Source organism: Mercenaria mercenaria, chromosome 14 (genome assembly GCF_021730395.1).
Source record: "Mercenaria mercenaria strain notata chromosome 14, MADL_Memer_1, whole genome shotgun sequence".
Lineage (NCBI taxonomy): Eukaryota > Metazoa > Mollusca > Bivalvia > Venerida > Veneridae > Mercenaria > Mercenaria mercenaria.
In genome coordinates this window covers 43868279-43881671 of record NC_069374.1, presented here as the reverse complement: position 1 = coordinate 43881671, position 13393 = coordinate 43868279, and the positions used below count along the sequence as shown (strand labels likewise).

At 34.2% G+C, this 13393-nt stretch overlaps 1 protein-coding gene across 1 annotated transcript in view; it reads right to left on the bottom strand.

Annotated features, from left to right (window-relative positions):
- LOC123526804 (myosin-11-like) overlaps positions 1 to 12109 on the bottom strand; it is a 43292-nt gene extending 31183 nt beyond the window's left edge. Inside the window, exon 1 of the mRNA XM_053522607.1 lies at positions 11218 to 12109. The gene's annotated coding sequence lies outside the window, so the exon portion shown is untranslated. The remainder of the gene's footprint in view (positions 1 to 11217) is intronic.
- Between the last annotated feature and the right edge of the window lie 1284 nt (positions 12110 to 13393).

The following is a 13393-nucleotide window of genomic DNA, read 5'->3' as shown; positions in this document are numbered from 1 at the left end:
TAACGAATCTACCACTTTTTTTATTTATATTCACCATCATACTTTCGAAATTTCACCATCGTTGTTTTCGTTCTTTTGAATTTTCATAATCTTATTTCCCACTTTTCAATATCGTAGGATCGGATTCCTGATGCCCATGCGCACAGGCCTGTTTACAATAACACGGGGTAGAGCGTAGGACGAAGATATTTTTTTATATATTTTTGTACATGTATAAATATAATATTGTTTTGGTAGATATTTCGTTTGATTAAGTTAAATGAAATATATGTCACATTTATATACTCATTAAGATAACGTAATGTGTTTCTTTGCACTAAGTTAAAAGTGCCCAGATGCAAATTATTGTGATTAGATTATATATAATAGAGCTAGTGCTTTAAAAATTTAACGAATTCAGTTGTAATTACATTTTAGAGAAACAAATTTCACAAAGTATTCTGTAAAATTCATTTTTGGTGGATGCTGCCACCAGTGTTAAAAAGAATACTCTGTTTGAGAAATCTTGTCAGTTCTGAAGACTTTATGCAATGCTACAATATATGTCTTAATACTAAATTAAATGTAAATTCAGCAACTAAAATCAATCCAAACTGAAGTCAACGTTTAAATTAAAACAATCACGTGCATGAATATAAATATGCAAATTTATGATTACGTGAATAAACGTTGATCTCATGTCACCTGAACTGAGCGATGATATTGATTAGCTATTGCATAGTACTGCCCCAGAGGTCACGTAGCTTATAACGTAGAAAAGATAGAAACCTAGCCGGGAATCCAGACTGACAATTCAAACATGTTTCCTAACCGCATTGTCACACGTATAACTCCCGAAATATAAGACTGTATTTAATAAAGAACGATGACTTCTTATAGCAATAATACATCTACAGATAATCCACAGCTAAAAATAGAAACGGAATTTAAACGGAAAAGTTTCCGAACATTTCCAGTCAATAGACAATACCAGTTTGTACCTACCATAGCTTTTCCAGCAAGTTGTAACAGTTTTCAAGTATGTCAGAATAAATTTAAATGTTCGTCAGTCATAGCTATAAAATTATAAGATATTATATAAATGCAACCCTAGTGATCTAAGAATGTTACCGAGTTTTTGACAGTATTGTAATGTCGTTTCAAACACTCGAAAATATGACCAGAAAATCGATAATCAGCAGTGATACGGATTTGCTCAGGCGTTGCTACTGCCAATTAATACCGTAATTAGCGCAATAATTCAGTATGATGATTTATGAACTGAACAGAACAGGACAGTAATTTATTGATATAACGTGAACATATACAGTCCATCGTTGTATTAAGAACAAAATATAATTAAACATGCTTTGCAATACGACAGTGAACAAAACAAAAGAATATTCGGTTAAAATTCATTCATGTGACCTGCCATGAGAATCAAAGACATGTATGTTTTCTAAATAATATTCCCTCACGGATAATCTACCTTCAGCAAATGTACAACATAAGATACTATATTAATGCATAGATACACATGTATTCGGTACAATTTCGTCTAACAAAACACGAATTATCAACGGGCGCAGCGATGATATCAATACTCGCCTTTTAGAAACGGCAATATGTCAGACTGTAGCAAGCCATCGGATAACAGATTTGACCAACTTAAAATTTGAATTCTTTTAAGACAGATTCTGCTCACTTCAGTCGCACCAAGAGTAAACCAACATTATACAATTATTGACTCTTGAGCCATTGGATATGATGTGATATTCACCAGAAGATGGCAATATTGACCGATGAAAGATGATGAGCGGTTTCGGCCAATGAAATTCAGGTTATTTTTAGAACATATAATAAAGTGCATTTGTGACCAGCATGGACCTCCGGATCCGCACAGTCTGGTAAGGATCCATGCTGATCGCTAACAGTTTCTCTAGTTGCAACAGGCTTTGAAAGCGAACAGCATGGATCCTGACCAGACTGCACGGATTCACAGGCTGGTCTAGACCCATGCTGGTCGCAAACGCACTATGTTGGATTTCTCATGTTGCGGCTCAAACTATCTGGATTGATACAAATATGTATAAAAATTAAAACGGTTTCGTTTCGCAAGTTACATAATTTATTTTTCGATTTTTTCTCTTTCGAGTACCGGTATAACAGATGGAGTGAAAAATAAAGCGGCTTTTAAATACAGTGGCTGCAGAACTGCAATTCTGAGGTGCATTTACGTGGTGCATGTTTTGTGCTGTTTTCCTCCACAAAAATCTAATAAAACCAAAGTTATCCAATAAGGACTTAATCATTGTGTATATAATTAATGACAGGCACTGTCCAAAAATTTTAGAAAGAAATCTTAAAAGCTGAATGGTTTGTAGAAAAAGTTTATATTATTTATTTACAGTAAAATAATTTAAGTTGTTGTTTTCGACACAAATAATCAAAAAGGATTAAAACTATTCGTTAAAGACAGAATCAGCGTATATGTAAACAATGAGTGGCAATGAGAAAAGGATAAATTTTGAAACCAAAGCTGAACAGTTTGCCCCCCCCCCCCCCTCCTCAAATGTCACTTTCTTTGTAATATCTTACACATTGATTAGCAGCCACCATCAGCGTTTTGAGCGCTTTGATTCTTCAATCAACTGAATTGCAGCAGTAAATACTCTCCCCTTACCTTGATTATATGCATGTGCTTCTCATTCTCTGTTAGTGCCGGTGAAGTGAATCACCTAGATTGAGCAAAGGGGTGGTCCCTTGACCTGACTCACATTTACTTATTTTTAGAAAGCTCAGCCTGCAGTTTGAGTGTAAGACCTACACCAGACTGGCCCTTTAACACGTGCATTAGAAGTGCATTTCTTGGGTTATTTTGGCATCAAAAGGGCCCGATTTCTAAAAACGTGTAGTGTCTTTTTCCCGTATTTAAACGCTTAAATCCATAGGTATCCTATTGAAATCTGACCGAAAAACAACTTAAACTATTTTATAATATCTATAGAGGTTTGAAAGAGCATTATAATGACAGTAATACTATTCTTTGTACAAGTTCTTGCAAAACTATTGCTCATTTATGTTTTATAACTTATTTTACTTTTATTACAGCGATTATTCGTCCAAATTAAAAATGTATCGACCTCATTTTCCAAAGTCTCAGATGTTAAAGACATATGTTATATAATTTCATTCAGTTTCCAAACCAAGATAATCTAAATATCTACCTAAAATTGTATATTTATACGTGTACAAAATAAAACCTTATCCTCAGACGACATGATCACGTTCAACATTGTGTAATGGTAAGGAAGACAATACTATGGCGATGAAAACTCGAAATGACCATGGCGAAAAGTCGAAAGTACGATTGTGAAATGTCTAAACTATGATGGTGGAATGTCAATAGTACGATGGTAAAAGGTCAAAATCACGACGGTGAAAAGTCGAAACAACGAAACCACTGTGGTAAAAAGTCGAAGATACGATGTGAAAGTACAAAATAATTTCGGCTTTTCACTATCGTAGTTTCACGTTTCATCATCGTGGTTTCGGCTTTTCACCATCCTAGTCTCGTTATTCCGAATTTTCACCATGGTAGTATTGTTCTTTTGTTGTTCCGAGCCCATATTATCTTGCGGTAGCTCTAACGAGGCACAGTATGTAAATAATGTTACTTCCTTATGAAGTTTCATTTTTATTAAAAAAAAAACCAAACAATTCTTGTAGATGATAGCCTATTAAACTCTTGAGTCACCTAAAGCGGGCAAAGTCTGTTTAAAGTACACTTTTTGTCATAAATTATAGATTCGATTTTAAAATAATTACACGCAATTGTTCTTGTGTGTCCTTCTACAAAACTTGATGAGTTATTAAGAAAGCATGTCCACCCTGACACATTTTTATTACATTTGTTTAGTCTAAATGATATAAAGGATTTTCCATAGAAACTGGTTACTGAGACTTTTCACACTTTCTGATTTCGGAAAAGACATCGCCACTAGTGGCTACTACTTGCGCAAACCTGTTGATATCTGTTCAAGCTATGTAATTCAGATTATCGATGACCCTCTTGTTTAATGAAAGAAATATGTCGAGCGCATGACATCATCTCGAACGCATGACTAAACGATCTCGAGCGACAGACATATTACATCGAGCACACACGTCTTATTTCGTTTGCTCGATATCTTATCTCATACGCATGATATCTCATTTCGAGAACTAAACATCTTATCTCGCGGCTTCGATATTTTATCTCGAGCGTTCGATATCGGATTTTGGGCGCACGACAGTACACATATTATATCGATTGCTCAAGATAAATTAATCTAAACTATCAAATGCGTCTCCTAAACATACTACCGTACTAAAACATATTCTTACTAAATGTGTGTGAAATTAATCTTGGTAAGCTTGCATTTTATTTCAAATCGTGTTTTCAATAATTTTCCATATATAACAATATTAATTTTAAGTTAATTTACATTTCTTAAGTTCATGTTTTCTTTTCTCTTGTTTAAAGTATAGACAAACAAAGAAATCAAATCGACAGTCTATTTGTAAAGAATGCGTCTCATTATGTAGATCTAGGACGATAACTTGACACTTGTTTACATAGCACAATACCATTGATCTAACCAACAAAAGGTATGGCGGTTTAAAGTTTCTTTATTCATGACTAAATAGTTTAAACTTCATTACTTTTCTAATTACAGTCTTTGGATTGGTGGAAAAATGTATCTATCTCAAATATTGATATATTTCAAATGCCATTCAAATGTTGATAATTAACACCCAACAACGAAAGCAATCGAAAGCACATTATGGTAAGGTAAGTGGTGGGCTAATTTAAGATATTTCATTATGTCAAGCGGGCTGGTGCGAGCCTTGATTACATATTTCGTTGTGTCGTCCTAGAGCGTACGCAAATGTGCCATAAAGTTTTGTGGGTCCTTCATGCGCGCACGTCAACGCAACAAAGCGAAACCACGTGATATAACAAAACAGAGAACACGACAGAAAAAAACATTTTATTCCGTATAGTTCCGACTGTGCTGTTATCCACCGTTGACTTTGCAAATACTCCACTGACAAAAAAACTAAATGAAATACCGAAATGGATATTCTGAAATACTGTCTCAAAATTTCGACTTTAATACTATCACGACATTTTGACTAACATGACTCGAAATAGTTGGTGCTCGGTCAGTGTTCAAATCTTAAAAATATCACTTATTCAACTGTGATTAAGTCTAAAATTTCAACCCGGTCCGAACCCTATGACAATGAGTTTGCTACCGTTTGAGACCAAGATCAGGTACCTGGGAGTATCTGTGGAGATGAAGACAGTTTATAGAATGTGATCGGATAGTGTTTCAACTTTAATAAACATGCTATATTATTCTGATCATATCTGGAAAATTTTCAACCTTGTTCGAGCTCCTACAACCGGCATCTTTACCTAAGCTATACATAGATATATAGGTATATGCGCTCTCTACAAGAATCCGTTAATTGGAGAAGCTATGGTAGCTTATACATGGATGTATGATAGGGTCATTTAAAGTGAATGATGAAATAAATGAATTAATGATGGGTTTTTTATATTACCGAAAAAAAAGGTATATTTATTCATTTTTTCAAAGTTACGCATGCCAGTGATAAGAAAAACAAACTCAGTTCGCAATCACTCGCTAACCGGTTGCGAGCAAAACAGTTCGTGGCGGACAAAATAGTTTTTCGGTAATTGTGCTTTGCTCTGCAGTGTGGGTAAGTATTTTCGATCAACAATCAATTGGTGCGATATATGTTAAAAATCTTTGTTTCTATAAAAAGTAGCATGAACGAAGAACGTGTCATGTGCTTCCCGTTTATAACTAAGATACATTTAGTAAGTTACGGCGAGTTAAATTTCAAATATTGTTGAAAAGAAATGCGAACACGAACATTTGTCACTGTTTATTTCATTCACTTTTAAATCAAGGGCAATTGTATTGACGTCAAACTAAAACTTATTGATCCTTCTAAATACTATTCAATTTTGAACCGACAAAACGCAATATTCAACGAATTATAGACATTTAAACATTACTGGCTTTATTTGCTTAAATGTCTTAATGAGGGATAGTAACATAATTTGTAGAGAACCATTAAGCAGTGCTAAATGCTAGCTAAGGTCAGGGGACTTGGTAGGAATTTTCCTATATATATCTATGCAAAAGAAGTGAGCCCCAGGCCGGGCCCAAGTTTTACCCAGAGAGCATGATTTCAACAAACTTGGTCCTGGCAAAATGTAAAATATTTATAAGTTCCAGGTCTTATAGCTTTAGACAAGAAGATTTTTATTGTGTTATTTTTCTCTTATATCAACAAGTGAAGCCCGGGCGTGGCAAATCTAAACCCAGATGCTTTATTTGATCAAACTTGGTAGATGACCATTACACAATCCTTTATGTCAAGTACCTGGGCTCAGGGCATTATAGTTTACGGCAAGAATACTTATAAAGTTTTTCCTATATGAGGAAATGTTAAACAAGTGAACTGAAGGACGTAGCTAGTTTTGTCCCCATAATTATAATTTAAACATAGAACCGCTACTCAATGCTCTCTGCTCCAGGCCTTGCGATTTTGGATAACAGCATTTTAGCGCGACTTCTAAAAACTGGCAGATAAGAGGTATTGAATATGGAACGCCAGGATTGTCTTATGTGATCAACTGTAGTTTTATTATGTTGACATACAGTATTAACTTGTTTAAAGCTGTGTTATTTTGTCTGTTTGCTATATTGTCTTGTCCTCTGACCATATTATCTTGTCAAATAGACATGCCATTATTTTACATACACTATTAACTTGTTTAAAGCTATGTTTTTGGTTCATTTGTTATACTGTCATGTCTACTGACCATAGTACCTTGGCAAACGGACATGTCATTATGTTAACGTAAAGTTCTAACTTATTCAAAGCTGTGTTATAGTATAACAAGCAGACGAAATAACACAGCTTTAAACAAGTTAATACTGTATGTAAACATAATGGCATGTCCGTTTGACAAGATAATATGACCAGTAGACAAGACAGTACAGCAAACTAACATGAAAACACAGCTTTAAACAAGTTACTGCTGTATGTCAACATAATAAAACTATAGTTGATCACACAAGACCATCCCGGCGTTTCATATTCAATACCTCTTATCTGCCAGTTTTTAGAAGTCAAGATGATACGTCAGTAGACAGGTCAGTACAGCAAACTAACAAGAAAACACAGCTTTAAACAAGTTAATACTGTATGTTAACATAATAAAACTACAGTTGAGACAGTCCCGGCGTTCCATAATATAGCTCGTCCTTTCGTCGGCATCGGTGTCGGCATCTCAATTTGTTTAAAGTTTTGTCAGCTGGTATCTCAGTAATCAGTTGTTGTAATGTATTGTTACTTCACACACTTATTCGCTGTGATAATGTGACTTTTCCTGCATAGGTTCTATAACTTTATTTTGCATTTTACTTCTTCAACTAAGCAATTTTTGGTTAAGTTTTTGTATGTGAGCTTGTTTGCCAGTACCCGCTGATGGGAATTGATTAGAAAAGTACGCACTTGTTCGCATGGATTGTTTGACATACAGTGTATAGGTTCCATAGCTCTGCTTTACATATTTACATAACTATGTGCCTTTTACGACAACTTCTGGATTAAGTTTCTTTTTTATATATTAGCTGGTATCTCAGTACCCTAAAATATGCGTGGATCGAAACTTCACGCACTTGCCCACATTAAGAAGCCAATTTAGGACATGTCTTTAAATACGTGTTGAATAACGGACAGACAGACGGAGAGAGAGAGAGAGAGAGAGAGAGAGAGAGAATGGTCACCATAGTCAATTCTTGGGCTTTGTCCTCAGGTAAACAAAAAACATTTTAAACACTAAACAAACAAACCAGTAGCAATACATGAAAACCATAATAACAAATGTTACAAATGCATGTCTATTTCTTTCAACATTTTTTCGTTATCCAAAGAATTAATTCACATACTACTACTTAATTACTACTTTTAAACAAATACATATTTTTCCCACTGAAATAAAACCGTCATGTCGAAACAACTTTAAATTTGTTGAAACAATGTCAAAATTACGGCAAATTTTAATGACTCGCACGCGTTTTATAGTAAATTGAAGTTATATAACTACTAGTATTTGTTTGGATTGCATTTTACGAAATATTTACTGCGACTAATTTATTCGAAAGGGAGATGACTCATCCTAATAAACTTTTGAAAGGATGAATAAAATTTCACTTCTTTTGTATTTGTATTCAATATCGGAACTACTTTGAACATAAGACTAGTAAATCTGAATAAAATCTATCGAATGTGAGACTTGATGGTCATAATTGGTTAAACATATATTTTGTAGGTTTGACAATGTTATGACATCATTGTATAAATTGTTTATTTTTTTATTGGGGGCAAAAAATGAGAACATAATTATGATGGCACAGATTTATGTGATTTGAATTTTTCAATATGATATTTTCCATACAATTGTCAACACTGAAGTGAAATGCATTTTACACGGCTTACACAGCTGTTTTTATTACGAATATATCTGTATAGATATGACGAAAATCGATTTTGAAATTCAATCGCAATCGATTAGGTCACGTTTCGATGTATGTCAGTTCGTTACTGAACAAAATTTCAGGTTTTATATCTAATTTTACTTTATTTATTTTGTCGATTTGTTGAGTACGTATTCAAACGAGAAATGCTTTATAAATGAATTCAATGGAAATTTTGAATGGCATATTCGTCTGCACCTGAGGTAATAAAGAAATTATTATGTTTTGAAAAAGGGTCATAATGGCTTTAGCTTTAAATAAAGTTCTGTCATGAATATCAATTATATATTCAATACTTTCGGTCATTGGTTTTTGTCATGTTTGAAATAGGTTGAATTTCTGCTAAAAAAAGTAGTCAGTATTTCTTGTTCCATTCTTTTAATACTTCCCCTTAGGACTTTGACATTATAAGTTCTGCGCAGCATCGAAAATAATGTTTGTTTCCTGACCACGATATCTACTTAGAAAGGTGCTGTATCTGATTGAACATGAAATTAAAAGCACGATGGAACACGTACAAACTGAATGCACAACTTTCTATTCAATATAAGACAGCAGATTAACGTTTGCACACAGTGCTGTAGATATTTTAGACAGATCACAGTGAAATATACAGCAAAAACTATTGAGAAAACACATCTCTTTATGGGCCGGTATATTTTTTTTCACTCTTGATAGCAACAACCATTATAATTATTATTATATGTATTTAGTATTTCCAGTAATGTTCGATGCAGAGAGATTGTACAAAAAGTAAAAGTTGCGTCATACCAGTATAGAGCAGAAAAATGTGCAAAAAAAACTAAAATCAAACATTAGTAAGCTCGGACTAACATAAGTTTAGCGTCACCTGGTAGAGTTTTGATTTTTTTGTATAAAAAGAAACAGCATTTTTGAAAAAGGCTGAAACATTAAGGAAAAAGTATTGATTCTTACACTTAATATATTTTAGAAAATTGCAATAAACAAATGTCAGATGCAGTTTATTCTACATAAACTTAACACATTTTTATTATAATCATAACTTGTGTATAGTTATCATCATTTTTTTAAAAAACAATCCTAGAAAGACACACACAGCTTTATGCTTAAAGTACGACTGACGTCTCAAATAGTGTCAGTACGACTGGGATCTCAAATAGTTTCAGTTCGGCAAGGGTCTCGAATAGTTTAGTACGACTGAAATCTCGAATAGTTTCAATACAACTAAGATCTCGGACAGTTTCAGTACGACTGAGGTCACAAATAGTTTCAGTACGACTGGAGTCTCGAACAGTTTCAATACGATTGAGGACACGAATAGTTTCAGTACGACTGAGGTCACGAATACTTCCGGTACGACTGAGGTCACGAATTGTTTCAGTACGACCGGAGTCTCAAATAGTTTCAGTACGACTGAGGACACGAAAAGTTTCAGTACGACTGAGGTCGCAAATAGTTTCAGTACGGTTGCGGTCTCGAATAGTTTCAGTACAACTGGGGTCATGAATAGTTTCAATACGACCTCGGTCTCGAATAGTTCCGGTACGACTGAAGTCTCGAATAGTTTCAGTACGACTGAGGTCACGTAAATGTTCAGTACGACTGAGATCACAAATAGTTTTAGTACGACTGAGGTCTCGAACAGTTTCAGTACAACTGGGGTCATGAATAGTTTCAGTACGACCTGGAATCTCAAATAATTTCAGTACGACCGGGTTTCAGATATTTAATATTCGTGTTTAAAATGCGGGATTTTACTATTGGTAATTATTTTGGCATTCCGTCAAATCCTTCAAACTGTGTTGCTTATTCATATAAAGTCAGTTTTATCATAAAGATACGTACTGGTATTTATCTTAGCAAGAAATCAGATTCCCAAATCAATATCTATTCAATTTCATGCACGTGACAAGTGCTTGCTTTTTCATTAAAACACTATTAGCATATCTTTATAAACAAAGTTTACAATAAAAGACATGCTGTTGTATTGTCAAACATGTTTTGGACCTAAATATAATAGATCTATAGGTTATAACACACTAAATAGCCACCACTATATATTCTATATAAAATGACAAGTTTTCACAATGCTGCAATACACACCTAGACCCATTTTAAATTTCTTTAGCTTACATTTTCTTGTAGATCAACATTAATACTGTAAAAATATCCAAAGAAAAGTAGGGGTCATGTTTGATGCAAGAAAAATATTTCTGGTCAAACGGACACACCGTAATTTTTACACTGAAATGACAATCACAATTTAGGGTAGGGGTGTATGAATAAATTTCACATGTTTAATCAGTTTGGAGTCTTTTTTCAACATGCAAATGCTACCAGTATGTCAAGTATAGGCATGCAATATGATTTCAACCAATATATAGCAATGATTTCAAGGAAAATCCTTCTTACAGCAAAAAAAACTGAGAACTATTTGAATCCGCCATTATGCGACTACCATTTTTTCATAGGTGCTCAGGCTATTTAGTGTCTGTATGCCTATATATATCTAATAATGAACAAGTTGATATCATTCGTGGTTAACAGTTAATTTTCTTTTTTTTTTTTTTTTTTTTTTTGCTGAAAGAGGAGTCAAATTAATACAAATTAAGGAAAGGAGTAAACTTACATGGTTTCTGTTTACTTAGTCCATTTTAATCCACAGAATTCTAAAACACAGAATCACAGAAGGCTGTTCCGCTTTGGGCGGAAATGACGTTTCAACATCGTTGGCAATAGTTACTCAGTCGCATAAAGATAATACTATTTATAGATATACGGAAAAAAGTTAGAGGACAAAGATATGTGGTTTCATAGTTAAAAACTATTAACAGATATTAAAAAAAGATATCATTGAACGATTTTATAAAAATTTAAATGTAATCAACCTAGTGGAACAAGGCTTGTCATGATATGTACTGATCGTTTGCATTGATATATGTTTTGGTATACTACGTTTACTATTGAATGTTATTGGAAAGAAATATGCACGGATCAAAGTAATTGCTCTTCTTGTCGTTTTACCCTCTTTATTTGTTTTTTCAAGGATCAAACTTTAAATGATATTTCATATTTTTCATATAATCAAATCACACTTAATCATGGGCATTTTAAAAGCAATCCATCCGCTATATATTTCTGTTTTAGTTTCATAACCGGTTGGCCTATTTTGTGATGTAAGACTCTTGATGTTTGTTGTCGGTGTGTGCTTCCAAAGACATACTTTTTGAGCTCCACGTCTGATCGTCTGTCCATCCGTCACACTTTATTTCACCTAAAATTTTCAAACTTTAAAAGTTTAAAGGACTGACGAAATAGATGCCCCTTATGGTATCTGGGGCCACTCCATCAAAAGTCAATGTCATATGGACCGTTTCCGATCAATAACTTTAGAACCGCTTGGCCTGAAATATTGAAACTTCATTAGGTTAGTGGACATTCAGAGTAGATTATCTCTATTGATTTTTTGGGTCACTCGATCAAAGGTCACAGGTTCCAGAACATGGAAATCCGTTTCGATCAATAACATAAGACCCAGAATGTTGTAACTTCATGAGTGATTGGACATGCACAGTAGATCCTGTTAGTTTGGAGTGACTCAGTCAAAAGTCAAGAGCACATGAGCCCTAAACATGGAAACCCGTTTACGATCAGTAACTTGAGAACCACTTGACACAAAATGATGAAATCTCATTGGATGATAGACCAGGAGAGTAGATGACCCCTTTTGATTTTGGATCTATCAATCAACCATCAAAGCCACAGATACCTGGACATGGGAAACCGTTTCCGATCGATAACCTAAGAACCACTTGACCTAGAATGTTGAAACTTCACTGGATGATTGGACATGCAGAGTAGATGATCCCTACTGATTTTTTGGTCACTTGATCAAGTCAGTTTCAAAGGGCCTAAACAAGGACTCGAGGACTACTTGGCCTGAGACCTTTAAACTTCATAGAGTGATATGAATATCCAGTAGATTGAAAACCACTTGACACAAAATGATGAAATCTCATTGGATGATTGACCAGGAGAGTAGATGACCCCTTTTGATTTTGGGTCCATCAATCAAACGTCAACGTCACAGAGGCCTGAACATGGAAAACCGTTTACGATCAGTAACTTGAGAAACCACATGATCAAGAATGTTTCAACTTCATTGGATGATTAGATATGCCGAGTAGATGCTCCCTATGGATTTTTGGATCATTCTTTCAGTCAAGGTCACAGGAGCAGAAACATGGAAAATAGTTTTCAATCAATAACTTGAGAACCACTAGACCCAAAACATTGAAACTTCCTGGGATAATTGCACATGCCAAGTAGATAATTTCTATTGCATTTCAGTCACAGCCAACTATCAGTTTCTCTTTGTATTCCGGTCCTGTCCCCTTTTGACTTCTTGTCGATTACTACTATGCTTTATACAAAAGCATCGTCTAGTTTATATTAGTTAATTTTATTACGCGGTCTCTTTGAATTCTTTCTCCGTTCCTTTTTACAAAACCTTTTCCTCTTACAGAATTTGTATTTGCTAATCTTATATTTATTCCTACTTATTCCATGTTTTCCAGTGAAGTATTGAACATAAGAGTGAAACAAGTCTGATAATTTCGGCTCTTATGTACATACTGTGTAATTAATGATGTCTTTGTCTTTACAATTTCTCCATGTAAAAATAATGCAGTAACAAAACTTCTCTTACAAAACCTGTTAATACTTTATTTATGAACATAAACAAGGTAGTAGGACCTGTTATAACTATCGCAATATTGTTTACATTCATTCACTTATATGTGTTT